The sequence below is a fragment of the Pinus tabuliformis genome, chromosome Q (assembly GCF_031772625.1).
Source record: "Pinus tabuliformis cultivar Carrire ecotype Pingquan chromosome Q, CPIR1, whole genome shotgun sequence".
NCBI lineage: Eukaryota > Viridiplantae > Streptophyta > Pinopsida > Pinales > Pinaceae > Pinus > Pinus tabuliformis.
The window spans coordinates 299390075-299409912 of NC_142296.1; the positions used below are offsets into that span (position 1 = coordinate 299390075).

General features: G+C 38.4%; 1 pseudogene; it reads right to left on the minus strand.

The window, feature by feature from the left end:
* Nucleotides 1-2655: 2655 nt before the first annotated feature.
* On the minus strand, nt 2656-3338 carry LOC149219404 (presequence protease 2, chloroplastic/mitochondrial pseudogene; annotated as a pseudogene).
* Nucleotides 3339-19838: the final 16500 nt, after the last annotated feature.

A 19838-nucleotide genomic window follows, 5' to 3' on the forward strand; every position in this document is an offset into this window, starting at 1 on the left:
CCTTGTCTTCTATTTATAGTGTTTGTTATCACAAAATCAAGCACTGAAGGGCTGCTGATCAGGTAGACTCTGTGTAACTGTTTCAGACCAATCTTTTGACTAAGGATTAGCCTCCCTAGCCTGAGAGGGCTCTCTCAAAAGGTTATTGATTTTGACTATTGATAAGATGGCTAACTCTTGTAAGGTGAATTTAACAAACATGCTGGCTGGACAGACATTACAAAGACTTCCATTGGGCTTATGGAGTTAATCATACTTCAGTAAACTATAACACTGCTCATGCATAGAAGTCAGGGCATGTGATGTTTAAATACTCAAAACAACATCTCATAGAAAACCTCAGTTTACAAATACACACAGGAAATCAGAGCAGCATAAGTGAATTCTGAGTGATTGTGTATTTATACAACTGTAAAAACATTAAGGATAAAGCAAAACCACATATCTTGAGCATTGAAACACTGTATGAATCCTGAGAAGACAAGCAGTAAATTGTATTACTGAAACTGAGTTTTTACACAAGCCAAAATAATACTCTGTTTTCTCAAATATCCAACCTCAATTACATTCCTCATTCAGCTATATATAGAAACATAATTATAACTACTTGGAGCTTCCTCCTCCAGCATGAGGGGAGCTCGATGACTGCCACTAATGACACCTACTTGCTTTGCAACAAACTATTTAATACAATAACCACTAACTGAAGTTCTAAAGAGTTCTAATTTAATTATAACTCTAACTCTATCTCCTTCGTAGAATGATTCCTCCTTGCAGCTTTGACACCTGGTTTCCCTTTTGTTTGGCTGAGATGGCATGAGATGAGCAGTTAATGTCCCATGTTGGCTTTGGATACTGAAAGCTTTAATCTGCTCCGTGTTGGTTGAGAATGTCCCTTACTTTTCGGTTCTGGTCCCCCATCACTTCGAATATGCAGCAGCATGTCTTTTTAGCTTTTAATGATTTGAAATATGGAACGCTGCCACGTTCCTGATGTGCTGGTCACCTTTTTCCATGTACCTGTGTGAAGACAACACCTTTCAAAAATATTTGCTGATTTGTCAATCATAATTGATTGGCTCAACTGAAACATGCAGCTACAGCAGTTTCGTAGCGCGCTACGAAACTGCTGTGTAATCACAAAACACAGCTTTAACATCAAAATCTTACTATCTTGAGCTTCTTTGATATTGGAATGTCCTTTTTAACCGTCTTGAAGCTATTCAAAATTGCTGTGTGATTTCCTTAAGGGAAGCTTTCCTACTGGCTTAGCTGCATCTGCAAATCTTCAATTTGTCTTTTTATATTTTGTGATTCAAACTCTAACACCTTTGAACATGATTTAACTGCTTTCTTGTAATCTTTCAATTTAAGACCACACGCTGCATGATTCAGGTTCTATTTTACTCAGGGCAATAAGCAGAATGTATATGACCCTGCTTGAACTTTACTCTTGCCACACTAGCCAGTGAATACACATGCCCTGCCTCAGCAGCATCTTCAAACCAATTTTGCGGCTCCCTGTACTGCTGCCTTTCTAGCATCACACAACCCAGTTGATGCAATACAAGTGCTTTCTGCCTATGAGAAGTAGCACATTCTCTCAATCTTTCTAAAAACTGCACTGTGGTGTCTGACTTCATGTCATCCTCCATGGCTACTCGACTTAAAAACGAGTATAAAGCAAACGATGAATGCCCAATCATTTCCATTCTTTTCCTGCCTTCTGGTTTACATAATAAGCTTCCAACCTGTGGATGGTGTAAAGACCTTAGAAGATCCCTGAGAAAAAACTATAGGCAAGAAGCAACCAGCATTTCTGCATTCTCCTTGAGACCATACTCAATAAAAATCACTGCATCATTCACATTTAGAACCAGGGCTGTCAAATAGGTTTACTGTGTCCAGGCAAAGAACTATATTTTGCAGAATGTTAATTCCATGGCATTGATGTTATAAGTTGCAGAGATATTTGAATATAACATAAGCTCTTTGGGTATCTATAAAATACTTGGCAAAACATACTCAGAGCAGTTAAGGCAACTATCAAAACGGTAACCTTCATCTTAGCAAACATTTGAATTCCAGGGATACGCCCAATTCTAGGTCAGAGATAACTGTTTATGAATGTCACTTCACTGTTACTGCAACTGAAGAATTTGTATCCATGTCGCAACAGCAGTGCCTTCTGTCCCTCGGACACACATGATGAAGGAGGCACGAGCTTTCTCAGGGAGGGCCTATAGAAAACCATCTAAGCTAAAGCTTTGACATCGACACATTTACAGTTTTTTAAATTTATCAGACTCAGTTCCCTGCAATCTTCCATAATCTTCTTATGCCCGGACTCTGCTATTCTCGAGCACCCTTCCAAATCAATACCTAAAAGGTGCCTGCAACATTTACCAACGGCGATCAATCCTGAATCTGTAAAACCCGATCCCTCTACTTGTAAATCTTTACAATTGCCAACACCATTGTTAAGCAGCTGTAAAAAATATGGGTGACTGCCATAACGAAGATAAATCGATGAAGCTGCTCCTGACCTTCCAATGAAACAAAAGGCTCTTCACCTTCTTTGCAATGGGAGGCACCGGCTTAGAACCCGCTTCCATTTGTTTTTATTTAATGCAAACTCATCTTTAACGACATCAGTCAATATAACTCCAGCCCTTGTGCCACATCATCAGTAGATGCAACTGCGACCATAACACCTTTCTGTTTCACAGCTTCCAATGCATCAGCAAATTCATGGAAATCCTTCGATTTGATTGACAAGATTTCTTCCCTCCTCTTCTCCCTTTCTTCCTCAGCGACCCTCAACAAGTATCGCATCAAGCTGCTGTATCCCCTTGCGTCTGGTAGCTGATATGCATCAACATCACTAATAGTTCCGATTATGGCTTTTGTTAAACGATCGTCGTCTAACTTTAACTCTCGAAGAAAGTCGACAGTTCCATCATAGATATCGACAGTCTTCAATAAATTTGGATCTCGCTGAGACAAGTAAGAGAATACACCTGAATGGGAGTCAAAATCACAAAAACCTCCATAGGCACCACCATTGACACGTACACGATCCCACAACCATGTATTCCCAATGTACTTGGAGATGACACATACACTACCACTTAGTCGATAACCAGCTTCATATATATATTTGCTGCTTTTCCAACATAATTAACCTGAGTTGGAATCAGAAGGGCTTCATTGACTGGAGAAAGGCGATTGTCCCAAGAAGGGATCTCCAAGGTATTAGTCTCAGGGAGAGCACTGAGCAAATCTGCTACATGTTGCTCAGCATTTGCAAGATTCTTTTCATCAGTTGTCAAGTTCATCAGTACTTGTTTCTTTGAAAATATGCTACTCTGTATTTCCTCAAGTAAACCTGCAACTGTCGACCAGTCTTCTTCTACTTGTTTTTCAAGGTTTCATAGAAACTCCAAATTCTAAAAATGCGCTCGCACTTGTACCCTGTCTTTTACTATTGATAGCCCTCCCATGAAAGTAGTTATGAAAAGAAGTTGCAGAAGGCTCATTTGATAATGTACTATCCAAAAAGGCCATCTTTCTTCCATATGCATCTTTTAATAAAGGGATCTGTAGACAAAAACAGGGGAGAAGCACAAGGCGAGGCTTGGAAAAGGCTGGTTCTAAAATGCCCTGAAGGCGGTTCAAAACGTATGTATACTTTCCCCAGAGCTCCGGTCTGCTCTCCATGAGAGACAAATTCAATATCCTATGGATACACCAGATACCAAAACTAACAAGTAGGCTTGCTACCCAGACACAACCCTCACCACAATGAGGAACTGACGGGACAAGGACTGAAGCTGATTCACAGGTATTTGGAATAGGGGCAAATTTGTAGTCCTGACGCTGATTCTGTGCATCACTGTTGTATAACTAGCTGAGACCACCCATTTATTCACCAACCCATCCTGCAATGTTTAACTTTGCATCCATTCGTTGATGAAGCTACGAAGATCCTTATGCATCAATTCTGTCACCAGACAGCACTACTTCTGTCTTTATCTACAAACGAGCTTAATGCCTGCAAAAGATTTGAGTGCAGAAGTTTAGACATTGCAGAGACCACTGCTTCCTTGAAATCACTGTCGCTGCTCTCATCTTTATCCCAATTCAAAGATATTTCAATAGAAGAAACCCCTGACATGAGAGCTTCCCTTGCACTTGCAACAGTGCCAGAATAAATGATATTATATGATGTAATATCACTGCTGCAACTTCCACAGTCTGATCCCTTATTAATTCCACTGATTACCACTGAAGGTTTCTTCCAAGGAAAGAGTGCTCCAGATAAACCTAATGAAACACCATCTGCTGGGGTACTAAAAAACCTTATAAACTGACAACTGTTGATGCAAACCCAATGGATTTTGATAAAGATGACAGCTGGGAAAGAATGACTATGGATTCGAACAAATCCCCAATTTCATAGCGCAGCTAGTGCAAAATATGAATTATGCGCTACGAAATCACCTAAAACATGCTACGCTGCGAAACTGCCAAAAGGATTTATGTGCTGCAAAACACTTTGTCCTCAAGCTAGTGTGAGCTATTTTGGCATCAGAATTTTCAGTGATAACAGTGTTCATGGTGGATTTCCCTTAGCCGCTAAGGGTCATCAAATATGTCTAAGATGGCCTAGTCAATTTGCTTAAACACCATAAAATCATAAGACAAAAATTTCTTTCATTCATCTAATGCCACATCATTGAATATTTTGGTGCCCCTTAGCCCTTCAAGGGTGCACCACATGCTCTTAATGAATACAATATCATTTCTTCACTTGGTTTCGCAGCCACAACTTTGGTTACAAAACATGCGATTTGGGTACACTGCCCACAAACCACTTTTGTGGTCAACTCCTCATAAACCCAGTACCCCAATAGTTGTGGGAGTACTTCACAAGCTACACAAATCAATACCATATAAATGATAAGATCATATATACTTGGGATTTATTGTAGAGTATTCCATCCTTTATCTTTTACTTGCTTTTCAAGGTTATCTGAACTAAAAAATCTAGGATTTTTTCGCAAAGCTAAACCTTTTGGCCGCTATAACTTATTTCTTAGGTAAATTTCATAGAGCACACCATTTATTCATGTTTCTACATAAAACCCTTAATCATTTTCCTTTCTCTACTTCTTCATAGTTTAATGTTTTTGACTTTGTTACTCGCAGGTCAGTACCTAACATATCTAAAGCTTTAAAAGCAGCAAGCTTTAGGGTTTTAGCTTCTAAATGTTTCTAGGTACTCAAGGATTTATTTATTTTCTTATTCTTGGATATCTGTTACATGACTTACCTCAAAACAGAGAAATTAGGTTGTATCTAGCTGAAAACTTCAATTATACATGTCCATGCATAGAATAATGATTTGGGTAGATTGTTACCATATTTGGACTCCGGGTCCAACTTTAATTTATCTTCATCTTAAGGATTTCCTTAATTGAATTCTTATGTCTTCTTTGACCTTTAATTGTAGCTATTTAAGCCTATTTTAGGTCACACATAAACTAATATTGTCTATGTTTATAATGTACATTTGTACCAATGCATTTACATTCAGAATTGGAACTATGAAATTTATTTTAAATATTTTCTCATAAGAGAACCAATTTTGTATTGTGTTATTGATTTCTTGTCAGATTATATTTAGCTTTTTCTTTTTTATAACATAATTTATTCTCTCTAAATTGGTAATTTATTATGAAAGTTTTGTGCAACTTGATGTAATTGAATTTCTTACATTTTTGTTTTAATCTTTGTACGTATTACTTCCAGAGTTTGACACATTTGCAATATATAGCAGTAGTAACCTGAGAACCTTTTCTCAGTGTTAACCCATTGTTAGAAATACTGAGAAGGGGGGGTGAATCATTGTTTCACTCAATTCATTACCAATTAAAACTTTGTACACTTTTCTTTACCAATCATTGAATCATGAGTTACTTGACCATACAATTATTAGCAGCATATATAAATATATATCTATATATATATATATAGAAATAGAGATAGAGAGAGAGAGAGATAACATTTACATTATCAACCATGAACCACGAGCAGTAAAATCCATATCACAATAGATCAATTCATAAATGCATACAAGGACACCGAGATTCTAGTGGAAACCCTTCCGAGAGAAAAACCACCTTACAACTATTCATCTTCTTCTTATAATTATTAAGAAATCATTCTTTTTACATGAATCACTGGTTGCTACCAGTGCGCAGGCCCCCACTTGTAATGCACGTGAGCCACCACCCGCTCCAATCGACTACCTGATGAAAGCCACCACTTCCTTAACTATGTAAGCCACCACTTGCTACAGGCCACTACTTGATGACGGCCACCACCTTCATTAGTTTCTCCAACCATCACTAGAAGGAAGCCACCACTTCCTAAGAAATTTTTCCAACTACCACTCCCTTAGCAAGCCCCTACTTGCTTGCAAACCACCACTTGGAATATTGAATGCCCCAACCTTTAGAACCTTGTGGACTACAATTCACAATATTTCACACTAGGCCCATTGTACTCTACATTAAACATTGTGAGTCTCATTTCATCCATTTTCATACCAGACCCACTTAAAACCTTAAACTCAACCCTCACAAAATATCAACATAATCAAATTGTCTTAAACTTGTAACACCCTCCTCCCACACTTACCCAAGTTCACCAGTCCACCAAGGTAAATATGCGACGAAGAGTTACTATGATATGACTCAACCTCCTAGATCATCTTAAGGAAGTGGAATTGAAAAACCATAACCTTACTGACTTCCCTTAGGTGCTAAAGGAACCCCAAGGGCTAACCACTGTTCTAGGTGCCCAAACTCTGAGTTAAGCCTCTTTTTCAATGTCCTGGACTCCCAGATGTTGGTACAACACTGCAAGAATTCGATTGTAACCTTCTCATCTCATGCATAATCCTGCAATTGAATGACTTCAGTCTTTTTCACCCAGTTCTATACCTATGACTACGAGATCTGAGGCACATTTTAAGGGCTAGTCTCTAGACCACTACCCAAAACTTAATGAAACTCTCAAAAATGATAAATGACACATGAACAAATCCTTTCATACAAACTAGACAATAGCTTGATCTAACAAGGCGTAACCATGACATACATTTCGTCAAACACATCATGAACATGTAACCTATAGGTCATAATCACATTTTGAACATATGGATCTCATACTTATTTGAGAATCATCAAGAAGATCTGAAGCCCTCTCACATTAGTTGCATTATCATCTATTAGTTCATACATTCATTAAGAATTCATTTACTAATCAAAACATGATGAGATCCATAACTAAATTATATCATAAAACCATGATTATAACTAGCGTATAACCAAGTTAATAAGAATGATAGAACAACCATCAAAGCCACATCATAACAAGTATAAAATACTTATGAAATACAAGAGGAAAAGAGTTGTTATTAACATATGAAAATCCAACCAAGTTGTTGGTCACTTTAATTGCTTATCAATTCAAACAACCAAGTGGTACATAAATTTTCAACCCAGGGAAGTCTGTTATTTCAAAGGCAACTGCGTACTATATGTACTCAATCTTAAAAGCAATAAAAGTTATAGTAAAGACTAGTCACACCTTGCTTAAACAAACTGAAGCTCCACTCTGAGTTACAGCAAAAACAATCTATTGCAGACAGCTACCAAAGAATGCTTAATTTCATTAAAGGAGTAATCCAAAGAATCAATCTGCAAAGGAAAGCGCTGGCTATGTTGTAACAGAGAACAGGAACCTATTCCTAGAGTGGAAATCTTCAGCACCTATTTTTGATTATCAAGCTACCAACTGACTCTGTAAACTCAATTTCCAATGCAACACACATGAATTAATGTGGATAAAATAAAAACTGCAGCAATCAATTGGAAGGAAAACAGAGTTCCAGCAATAATGCAAAAATGATATTCAATAAACAGTACTGTTAACAAAGCATGAATGAAAGACACACTTAACACACTGCAAAAATATAATGGGTGAATCTTGTGATGAAGGTGGGCCCTGTCCTTCTCACAAGATTCCCCAGGAGATGAGAACTAGAAAGAAATGTTCAGAACAAGATTTTATTCATCTATCAATATGTCATGTTACAGAAAAAAGGATTCCAGTTATGTTCCTTCAACTAAGCCTTTTCCCGCAGTCTGTTCATCCCCTTCTAATGTAGATGTCTCCTCTTTTTAAAGAGGAGACATCTATTACAATAGATTACATTGTAAGTCCTATTTTAACCCTTTATACAAAAATAGGGAAGTCAGTTTTCCCTTTAACAAAATGTTGTTACAAAAAAATATTGTCCTTAGATCATGATTGTTACATCCATTGTAGCAGCTCCTTCAGTGATCTTCTTTTATTGCTATCAAATCTAGACTACAAATCACAACTGTTCAACCACGAGATTTGTGCGTCATTCCTGCTGTTTCAGCAACTGTGGAAGTAATCTTGCAATCTCCAGGCAGTTTCAGCAACGTGGACTGCACATTGTTCTTTAACCATTCAGCAATTATCAATTCAATGGTTAATAATGAAGATAGCGTAATTATATGTAAAATAATTAAACGTATAGTGATGAGAAGAAATATTGTGTACCTTTGGAATAATTGGGTTAAAACAGTAATCAAGGACTTTAAATATAAGTTGAAAAAGGATGACATCATAACAAAATGTATGGTCAAAAAGAGACAATATGAGGTCCTAACATCCCCCCCAACTGAAAGGGTTGCATGTCCTCATGCAACTTTTACTCTGAGTCTGAGTTCAAGTATTGGGTTGTACAGTGCAAATTACTTAGATAGTAAGTATAGAAGGTGCTATCAACCAAATCTTTGAAACCCTGGACATTCTGTAGTCTCTATCATGCTGCGAGCTCCTCTGTTTTGGGCAACCTGAAATAAGCCTTATATTTTTGTACTGGAAACCATAGAAGAGGAAAGTGAACATGATATCCTAACCACTTTTCAACACATTGTTGAATGCATTTGACATAATTAGGTAGCTGTGAAATTGCTGCTTGAAGATTAAGCGGGTTAAAGGGATTATATTCCTTTCTCCCCTTGGGGCAGTGTTCCCAGAATAGATTGTTTGCCTGTAAGGCAAGAGCTCCTTTGGCTTTGACATAATATTGGAAATCCTGTAAGACTACTTCATGTAATTCCCTCAGATGCTCGGTCATTCGTGGTTCCCTTAAAAACCGATGATGTTCAGCGACAAAAACAGCAGCATTCTGTGGTTCGGATAGAATCCACAAAAGGCGATTATCTTCATTGTGTTTTGCTGAAAGGAAGGCATTTTTCCACATGAGCTGATTGGCCAGGAAAGAGACAAAGGCTCTAATCTGGATGTCCCCAACCAGAGGAATTAGATTAAGCTTTCTATCCTCAGGCATGGCTTCATTATGGAGGTATAGTTCATAGAGTAAATTTTGTTCACTGAATGATGCCTCTGTGAATGTTTTGATAAACTGTTGAGGTGTAGGTACCTCATAAATGGGAAAAATTGGTGTTTTAGCAACGGGAAAAAAAAAAGGAAAAGTTGGTGTTTCAGCATGATCAGGTGCTCATGTCCTAAGTGTCGTAAAATGTTCAAAATTAAAATGCTCAAAACTGGTTCAAATTTGAACGACTGGAAAGAGCTCATCTTCCTAATTCCGGCACCACAAACGGTTCGAAAAATGGTCGCCGTATGAGAAAGTTATGCCAAAAACAAAATCGCCCAATAACCCTTAATTTTTTAATTTAAAAAAAAAATTAAAAAAAGAATATTCCACGGAATATTCCTTGGAATATTCCATGAAATATTCCTTTTGGACAGCGAATCAACGGCTTCCACATGGTAAGCCCGGAGGCCACCACGTGGCTGGGATGACGTCAGCAACAATGGGCGCATATATTTAAAATTTTGGGAGTTCAAAGTTTTGAACCCACGACCTCATCTACCACAATACAACGCCTTACCGTTAGGCCACGGGAGCGGATCTTGTCATATGGGCAAAAATAAGGTGATTTAAATTTTAAACTGTTTGTTAGGCAGGAAATGAAGGGGGCCAGCCCCTAAGCAGCCAGCCCCCATTCCATATGACCTCGGGCCCGGAACTTAGGGCTTAAGCCCCAACCGCCAGCACACTAACCACCAATGCACAATCCGAGGTAAACGGTCACATGCGCTTTTAATGTAACTGTAGTCAAGTTGGCGGGAATAATGGCGGAGCGCCAAATTTGGCGGCCGCTCCAAAATTGACGGGCCTAAAAAAAACTGGACTCCAACTAAAGTTAGCTAGAGTGTTTCTAGGCATAACTGGAGGAAAACTTTAATTGGCCATAACTTTGGCTAGGAAAGGCGGTTTTGGACGAATTTTTTTTTTTTATTTTGGGGATTTTCGACCTTCTGAAGCCATTGGTGCAGGTCTTACAGCCATCTGAGGTCATTTGCAAAGGTTTTGGAGTCGTGAAAGTTCTAGGAGCCATTAGGGCCCAGTATTGGGAAGACTGTATAGGGTTGCAGGTATCCATTGGAGGTGAACCAGTAGTCAATCCTAAAGGATTCAAGTGTTCTGAATCCATTTTTACCATCTATTCCACCTGTAGATGCTTCTATTCAGCTGTATATTCAATTTGAACATTTAATTAAAACAAGGACAAGCCCATTTGGGAGCTTTGGACCCAGCAGACGTAGCCCAGGAGGGGTGAACTGCTTTATCAACTTCTTGTGCATCTGTGGTTGATTTATTTTGTAGAACAAATTCATTTTAGTGTGTTAAACAGTAAAAAGAAATAAATCTGTTATGCTTAAATGGGTCATGAACAGCTGAAAATTTCATTTGTTTTCTTTTTGCAAGACATGGACATCTTTTAAATATGTATATATATGAATTGAATACCTTGCAAACCATTTACAAGTAGTTTCAAATTCAGATCAAGTTGGTATCAGAGCCAGGTTTTGTGTAAAGATCTTCTAACTGTCTTGCAAGTATTGATGCTTACCAGGTTGAAACTTAAAAGAGGGGAAGGACAGTTGACTAGAGAACGAGAGAATCCTCAGTCAAGGAAGGCCAGAGAGCCATCACCTCCACCTTCAATTTCACCCTCAAGAGTCTCAGCAGAAGCTTCAAGAATGTCTGCACATGAAGGAGAAATTCCTGCAGACGTGGATCCAAAAGAAGAAGAAAGAGTCTTCAGAAAGGCTTTCTTGGACCTCACTGAAATGGTGAGGATATTGTACCAAGAAAGAAATGAAAAATTGGCTGGAGAAGGGTCCAAACATCCACATGAAGGAGAGGGCTCTTCAGGAGGTAAGAAGGATGATGATCATTCCAAGAAAGGACATGGAGGAAATGGTGATCCACCACCCCCATCATCACCTTCTTCCTCTTCATCCTCGTCTTCTTCTTCTATTCATAAGAATAGATCCTCTGGAAAAAGTCCTTTTTTGAAGCTTGATGTAAAATTCGAATTACCTATGTTTAATTGTGAAGTAAATGCAGAAAAGCTTAACAACTGGATTAGGCAGTTGGAATTTTACTTGAGGATCTAGAATATGCATGATGATGCCACAAAGATTCAGTTGGCTTCTTTGAGAATGGATGGACCAGCATTGGTCTGGTGGGAGGCCAAGACTAAAGAGGAGATCAAGAAATTTGGTAAGGTTACCTTAACATGGCCTGAATTTCTATTAGCCATTAAAAACCAGTTTTATCCTCTTGCTCACATGCAGAAAGCCATTATGAATTGGCAAAATTTCAGACAACTTAAGGGTCAGAGTGTCCAAGACTACACCCAAGAATTCAGGAGAAGAGCTCTCTTGTTAGGGATAGATTTACAGACCCAAGAAACCTTGCTGAAATACATTGGCGGCTTTCATAGCTACCTTAGACACACCATCTTGATGTTTAACCCTACTAGCCTGGACAAGGTTTGTGTCCAATCTACCCATTTAGAGGCAAGGGGAAAAAACACATTTGAAGAGGGTAGAAACAAGCCCCCCAAGGGGAAAAACAAAGAGAAAACCTCCAAGGGAAAGGGCAAAAAGAATGCATATGTCAAACAAAAGAGTGAGAAAGTGATCTGTAAACACTGTTCTAAACCAGGCCATGAGGAGAAAAACTGTTGGAAATTACATCTTGAAAAAAGACCTCAATCTAACAAATCCAAAGGGAAACATAAAACTGTTGCTACTACATCTACACCACAGGATTTAGGGGATGATTTAGGTGATGAAACCAAAATTATAGCCATGGGTTTGAAAAACTTGAAGGGAAAAGAAATTGAAACTCAAGCCAGCACTAGTACCTCAAACTGCCATGTACAAGCTCCTAATGAGGAAGAAAGAATTGAACTGTTTCATGTGAGGGTGATTTCAAAACATACTAAAATTGACACACTTTTTGATAGTGGGTCACAAGCAAACCTTATATCAAAGGACTTGGTCAAGCAGCTTAAACTTGAGACCGTTCCATATCCGAAGCCATATCCACTTGGATGGATTTGCAAGGATGCAAATTTGCAAGTTTCAAGAAAGTGCACATTGCGCTTTGCAATTACTGCACATTTTATTGACACAGTTGAACTTGATGTGGTACCTTTTGATATAGCAGGAATTGTTTTGGGAAGTCCTTACTTGTTTGACAGGAAAGCTATCTTTCATCGCCATGAAAACAAATATCATCTTTTCAAAGATGGCAAGGAGTTCATTGTTAGAGCTCATCGCAAGAAGACAAATATAGCGATGGTGAATGCAGGACAGGTAAAAAGGCTGGTCAATTCAAGTAAGAATTTTGTTCTTCTTATGATTAATCCCAAGGTTGATGTGAATCATGAGTCATTTGACAATTGTGATCCAAAACTTAAGTCAGAATTGTATGATGTAGTTGATGCATATCATGAGATGTTTCAGGAGCCAACAGGTTTGCTCCTAAGAGGGAGATTCAGCATGAAATCCATTTGCATCCAAATTCTCTTCTTCCAAACATAAGCATGTACCACATGTCTATTATGGAGAATGCTGAAATAAAGAAGCAAATCAAGGACTTGCTGGACAAGGGTTTCATAAGGCCAAGTACTTCGCCATATGGGTCACCGATTGTATTGATTCCAAAGAAAGATAGCACTTGGCGTATGTGTGTTGATTTCAGGGCCTTGAACAAGATAACGGTAAAGAATCGTTACCCACTCCCAAGGATAGATGATTTGTTAGACCAGCTGAAAGATGCTCGATATTTCACTAAGTTAGACTTGCGCAATGGATATCATCAAGTAAGAATCGAAGAAAGTGACATTTGGAAGACAGCCTTTAAAACCAAACAAGGACTCTTTGAGTGGCTTGTGATGCCGTTTGGTTTGTGCAATGCACCTGCAACTTTCATGCGGGTAATGGATGATGTCTTGCGTCCTTTTCTTGATGATTTCATTATTGTGTACTTAGATGACATCTTAATTTTCAGCAAGTCTAGAGAAGATCATGTCATGCATGTTAGGAAAGTACTTGATGTTTTGAAGAAGAATCAATATTTCTTAAAATGTCAAAGTGTGAATTTGGAAAGACTTCTTTGGTTTATTTGGGACACATAGTAGGAGGAGGTGCTTTGAGAATTGATCCTGCTAAGATTGAGGCTATTGTGAATTGGCCTACTCCCAAATCCATAACATAGGTAAGAAGTTTTTTGGGTGCAGCCCAATATTGGAGGAAGTTCATCTCTAACTTCTCTTCTATAGCAGCTCCTATGCATGCAGTGACAAGTGTGAAGCATGCTTTCCAATGGGGAGGCAAGCAGCAAAAAGCTTTCGAATCTTTGAAAGAGAAGATTAGTTCAGCTCCAGTCCTTGCATTACCGGATTTGAGACAGCCATTTGAGATACAAACCGATGCTAGTGATTATGCCATGGGTGCAGTTCTTCTACAGCATGGTAAGCCTATTTCTTTTCATTCTGAAACTTTTAATGGTGTTGTTGTAAATTATCCTACATATGATAAGGAGTTGTATGCATTGGTGAAAAGCGTCAAAAAGTGGAAACACTATTTGATGGGCAAAGAAACTGTTATACATACCGACCATCAGCCCTTACAGTACTTGCAATCACAAAGCAAGTTACAACAGTCACGACACTTCAGATGGATGGGCTTCTTGCAACAGTTCCATTTGGTAATAAGGTACAAGAAAGGTACTTTGAATAAGGTTGTTGATATGCTTTCAAGGCCTATTATTGGTGCTGTTACTTTACTTAAGAATGATTCCATTGTACATGATAGTTACATAGAACAATATGCATCTGATGATGACTTTAAAGATGTGTATGCTAACTTGAGTAAAGGGAATCATGTAGAGGAAAATGACTATCACATGCATAACTATTTGCTGTTTCATTTGGGAAAGTTGTGTATACCACAGGGGGAGAGAATAAATGTCATAAGAGAAGCTCATTCTTCTATTATTGCTGGCCATTTTGGGGTAAGCAAAATAGTTGCACATCTACAGAGGTATTGCTATTGGCCTCGCATGGTAGATTCTGTTTCAAGGTTCATAAGAGGTTGTTCATTATTTGCTACAAGCAAGCCTAGTAATAGGAAGCTTGGTTTGTATACTCCTTTGCCGGTACCTTCTAGACCATGGGAGAGCATCTCTATGGATTTTGTAGGAGGTTTTCCAAAATCTAGAAAGCAGCATGATTATTTATATGTAGTAGTTGATCGTTTCAGTGAAATGTGTATACTTATGCCTTGTAAGAAAACTATAACTGCTGAACAAACTGCTGAATTATTTTTTCATCATGTATGGATTCACTTTGGTTTTCCTACTTCCATTATTAGTGACAGGGATTACAGATTTGTTTGGAATTTTTGGTCCAACCTATGGGAGATGATGGACACAAAGTTGAAGAAAAGTATTGCTTTCCATCCGCAAACATATGGACAAACAGAAGTTGTGAACAGAGCCATTGTGCACCTCTTGAGAGGATATTGCAGCAAGCATCCCAAGTTGTGGGATGAACATTTGCACTACATACAGCATACTTACAATCGTGCCAGGCACTCTTCCACAAACACCTCACCGTTTGAAGCTTGTTTTGGTTACTTGCCAAAATCACCTCTTGATTTCATTCTTGAGAAAGATGTTGCCATTGAGGGACATAGTGATATTGACAAAGCTCGTTCATTCATTGAAAGAATTCAGCAAATACATCAGCAAATTCAAGAACAACTTGAGAAGAGTCAAGGCAAGTACAAGGAAAGACACGACAAGCATAGAGTCGATCACAAGTTTCAAGAAGGGGATGAGGTATGGCTGTACATTAGTAAGGAAAGGATGAAAGGAGAAGGTAAAAAGCTGAATCCTATTCATTATGGTCCATTCAAAATCCTCAAGAAGGTTGGAAATAATGCTTTTCAATTAGATTTGCCTTCCTACATGCAAATGTATTCTGTTGTCAATGTGGAGAACTTACGTTTGTATGAACCTCCTTTGATTGCTGATCATGAAAGTGTTGTTTAGCTGTCATCTATAGAAGATTTCTCGCCAGAATTCTTAGATGAGCTAAAAGAAGATAAATCCTTGAACGAAGGACACGCACTTCAAGGAGGGGCAGTGTAGATTATGTTCGGGTTGGTTTCAAAGGAAGCAAACCGAACAAGGCAAAGTGGAGGGAGGTGGACAGAGTGAGGGAGCTGTACCCTCACCTCATTAACAGGTAGTTGAAGGTTTTTGGGGTCCAAAAGCTTCCCAATGGGGAGGCGTGATCAGGTGCTCATGTCCTAAGTGTCGTAAAATGCTCAAAATTTAAAATGCTCAAAACTGGTTCAAAATTGAACGACTAGAAAGAACTCATCTTCCTGATTCCAGCGCCACAAACAGTTCGAAAAACAGTCGCCATATGAGAAAGTTATGCCAAAAACAAAATCGCCCAATAACCCTTAATTTTTGAATTTAAAAAAAAAATTAAAAAAAAAAAATATTCCATGGAATATTCCTTGGAATATTTTGGGGAATATTCCTTTTGGACAGTGAATCAACAGCTGCCACGTGGCAAGCCCGGAGGCCGCCACGTGGCTGGGATGACGTCAGCAACAATGGGCGCATATATTTAAAATTTTGGGAGTTCAAAGTTTTGAACCCACGACCTCATCTACCACAATACAACGCCTTACCGTTAGGCCACGGGAGCGGATCTTATCATATGGGCAAAAAAAAAGGTGATTTAAATTTTAAACTGTTTGTTGGGCGGGAAATGAAGGGGGCCAGCCCCCATTCCATATGACCTCGGGCCCAGAACCTAGGGCTTAAGCCCCAACCGCCAGCACACTAACCACCAGCGCGCAATCCGAGGTAAACGGTCACATGCGCATTTAATGTAACTGCAGTCAAGTTGGCGGGAATAATGGCGGAGCGCCAAATTTGGTGGGCCTAACTGGACTCCAACTAAAGTTAGCTAGAGTGTTTCTAGGCATAACTGGAGGAAAACTTTAATTGGCCATAACTTTGGCTAGGAAAGGCGGTTTTGGACGAATTGTTTTTTGATTTTGGGGATTTTTGACCTTCTGAAGCCATTGGTGCAGGTATTACAGCCATATGAGGTCATTTGTAGAGGTTTTGGAGCCATGAAAGTTCTAGGAGCCACTAGGGCCCAGTATTGGGAAGACTGTATAGGGTTGCAGGTATCCATTGGAGGTGAACCAGTAGTCAATCCTGAAGGATTCAAGTGTTCTGAATCCGTTTTTATCATCTATTCCACCTGTAGATGCTTCTATTCAGCTGTGTATTCAATTTGAGCATTTAATTAAAACAAGGACAAGCCCATTTGGGAGCTTTGGACCCAGCAGACGTAGCCCAGGAGGGGTGAACTGCTTTATCAACTTCTTGTGCATCTGTGGTTGATTTATTTTGTAGAACAAATTCGTTTTAGTGTGTTAAACAGTAAAAAGAAATAAATCTGCTATGCTTAAATGGGTCATGAACAGCTGAAAATTTCATTTGTTTTCTTTCTGCAAGACATGGACATCTTTTAAATATGTATATATCTGAATTGAATACCTTGCAAACCATTTACAAGTAGTTTCAAATTCAGATCACAGCAACGGGAAAAATAAAGAGAGATGTTGTTGTAAAGCAAAATAGGAAGGTGTTGCTGAGAGGTAATGTGGGGAAATGAGCTATGAATTGAGGTGAGATGAGAATGCTTCCCAAAATGAAACTTGATCCTGCTTGCAATACAATTGTTCTTTCCAACCAACCTCCCAATCTGAGACCTACAAAATAATAAATTGTAACATGGCAACCCTTGACAGGGATTATTAGTTAAGAAATCTAATCTAATAAAGAAACATATAATGCAGAGATTAAATGCAATGAGGGGCAGCAGGCTCCCCCAAAAAGATATAATGTGAATCTGCCATGCAAGTGGCCTTAAAATCCTCTTTAGAAATTGGTTGCTGGTACGGATGAAGCCGATACCCATTCACTAACAATGGTGTTCTAGAATCATCAATTGTTAGGAGCCTTACTGTTCCATTGGGAAAAATAGTATCTATCTCGTAAGGTCCCAGCCACCTTGTTCGCAATTTTCCTTGAAAATTTTCAAACCGGGAATCATACAATAGAGCCCAATTACCTTTTTGGAACTGCTTATGCTTAATAGTTTTATCATGCCACCTGGTTCTTTGTTGTTGAATCATAGTTGTTTGATGGATGGCATCCAACCTCTTTTCATCCAATTCCTGAAGCTGCTGCAACCTAGTTGTCTGTGCATCATTCAAATCAAGGTCAACAGCTAAAGTAGTTCTTAAGGTTTTGATTTCAAATTCCACAGGAAAAATAGCACTTTTTCCATAGACCAATTCATAGGGTGAAAAACCTGTAGTGTTCCTCCAGGTAGTTCTGTAAGCCCATAATGCTTTAGGCAGCCTTTGAGACCAATCCTTCCTATTCTCCTTCACTGTTTTTGTTAAAATGGCTTCTATGACTTTATTTGTACTTTCCACCTGACCATTAGCTTGGGGGTGGTAAGGTGTAGTCATTTTATGATTAATATGATATTTTTGAAGCATAGCTTTAAAACCATGAGAATTGAAAGGAGGTCCTCCATCTGTGACTAATTCTCTAGGCACTCCAAACCTAACGAAGATTTCTTCAAATAAAAAGGTTAAAATAGATTCTTCATTAGCTCTAATAAGTGCCTTAGCTTCCACCCATTTAGTCATATAATTTGTACAAACCAATATGTAAACTCTTTGATTGGATGGAGGGTTGATGGGTCCTATAAATTCTAGAGCCCATCTTTCAAAGGGTTCAAGTATTACCTGGGGGTTCAATGGCATTTCATCTCTATGATTAAGTTGACCCATTATCTGACAACTATCACAGGCCCTGACATATTTCTTTGCATCCTTGAAAAGTGAGGACCAATAATAACCCATCCTGGGAATTTTATGTGTTGTTCTCTTGTCAGCAAAATGCCCTCCACAAGGGCCATCATGACAAGCCTTCAATATATTGTAAACCTCATCTTCTCTAATACATCTTCGGATTTCCTGATCAAGTCCTGTATGAAAAAGACACCCATTTATCCAGCTATACCGAGCACTTTTTTGAATGATCTTTCTTTTCTCCCGATGTGATAGGTGTGATGGTAGCTCCTGTAACCAGAGAATTGGCAATGTATGCATACCACAGTGAGTGAGTAAATACTGCAAACAAGTACTCATCAGGAAAGGAATCATCTACTGGAGTATTATCATCAGTTTTTATCCAAGAAAGGAAATCAGCAACTACATTTTCTTTGCCTGGTCAATCTACAATTGTAATATCAAATTCTTGTAGTAACAATAGCCACCTGGTAACTCGAGAATTCGTGACAGATTTATTCATTAAATACTTGATAGCTGAGTAGTTAGTATGAACAAAAGTGGGATAACCAGTAATGTAAAGTCGAAATTTATTAATAGCATAAATGACTGCTAAAAATTCTTTCTTAGTAACTGTGTAATTAAGCTCAGTAGGGGTCATATTCTTCCTAATGAAATAGATAGCATAAGGAATATTATTCTCTTCTTGTCCCAAGACAGCTCCAATTACAGTATCTGAAGCATCAGAGGATATATGAAAGGGAAGTGCCCAATCAGGTCCCCTTAGAATAGGAGTTGTAGACAATTGATGCTTAAGTTCATCAAATGCTTTCTGGCAGGCATCAGTCCACTTAAATTCAGCATTTTTCAGAAGTAACACAAACAAAGGAGAAGCTATTTTAGAAAAAAAATTGATAAATCTTCTGTAATATCTAGCATGTCCTAAAAAAATTCTTACATTAGTTTATGTTTTAGGAATAGGAAGGGTCTGAATTACCTGTACTTTAGATGGATCTACTTGAATCCCAAGGAATGAAATGAAGTGCCCCAGTACAATTCCTTCGTTCATCATCATATGACATTTTTCAGTACTTAAGGAAAGATGAGCTTGTATGCATCGTTTAAGTACTTTCTCAAGGTTTTGTAATGCATCTTCAAAAGTCACACCATAAGGAGTAAAGTCATCCATAAATATTTCCATAGAATCATTAAGCATATCAGAAAATATTCCTATCACTGCTCTTTGAAACGTTGCTAGAGCATTACATAGTCCAAATGGGAGAACTCTATAAGAAAAATTTCCCCAAGGACTAGTAAAAGTGGTCTTGTCTTGATCTTGGGGTGCAATTCTCATTTGGTTATATCTGCTAAAACCATCTAAAAAGGAAAAGAATTTCTTTCCTGACAAGCTGTCCAACACCTGATCAATAAATGGCAAG